The 885-nt window shown below is 42.3% G+C and overlaps 1 protein-coding gene across 1 annotated transcript in view; it reads right to left on the bottom strand.

Moving 5' to 3' along the window:
• The window catches only part of Gpatch1 (G-patch domain containing 1), a 44,654-nt gene that overhangs the window by 19,032 nt on the left and 24,737 nt on the right, over positions 1 to 885 (bottom strand). The window lies entirely within an intron of this gene.

The following is an 885-nucleotide window of genomic DNA, read 5'->3' as shown; positions in this document are numbered from 1 at the left end:
ACACACACACACAAACAGACAGAGTAAAGGTGTCAGGCATGGTGATACGGACACACACACAGACACACAGACACATACACAGACACACAGACACACACACAGATAGAGTAAAGGTGTCAGGCATGGCGATAGAACAAAACAAAGAATCTAGACTAGTGGAGGGTCTACATGTGAGACCATTTTCAAAAAAAAAGAACAAAAAAAACAAGAGGGGGGGGGCACCAGGCGCAGTGTGGCACAGGCCTTTAATCTCAGCACAGAAGCAGGAGACCCTCTTATGAGTTTAAAGCCAGCCTGATTTACACAGCAATTTCTAGGACTGCCTAGAGAGACCCATAAAGTCTCAAAAAAAGAAACAAACAAATATAAAGAGGGGTGGAGAGATGGCTTAGTAGGGGCTGCTCTTATAGATACTTGATACGCATATCAAGCGGCTCACAGCCACCTATAACGCTAGCTCCAGGAATCCAACACCCTTTCTGGCTTCCACAGGTACCGACATGAATGTGCACAAACATACACACATATACATATAAATAAATTTTCATAAAACTTAGATAATTTTTTTTAAAGAAAACAACTCGAGTGGCACACTTCTGTAATCTCAGCAGTGTGTGACAGAGGTTGATGTGGGATTCCCCTCTGCATGCTGTGAATATGTTTTATTACCAATGGCTAATAAAGAAGCTGCTTTGGGCTTATGGCAGTGCAGAATAGAACAAGAAGGGAATTTCAAGTAGAGATAGAGGAAAAAAGAAGGTGGAGTCAAGGAGATGCCATGTAGCTGCCGAAGGAGACAGACACTGGAACCTTACTGGTCAACCACAGCCTCATGGCAATACATAAAATAATAGAAATGGGTTAATTTAAGATGTAAGGGTTAGT

This window comes from Microtus ochrogaster, unplaced genomic scaffold (assembly GCF_000317375.1).
Source record: "Microtus ochrogaster isolate Prairie Vole_2 unplaced genomic scaffold, MicOch1.0 UNK32, whole genome shotgun sequence".
Classification (NCBI taxonomy): domain Eukaryota; kingdom Metazoa; phylum Chordata; class Mammalia; order Rodentia; family Cricetidae; genus Microtus; species Microtus ochrogaster.
This window is presented reverse-complemented; position numbering and strand designations above follow the sequence as displayed.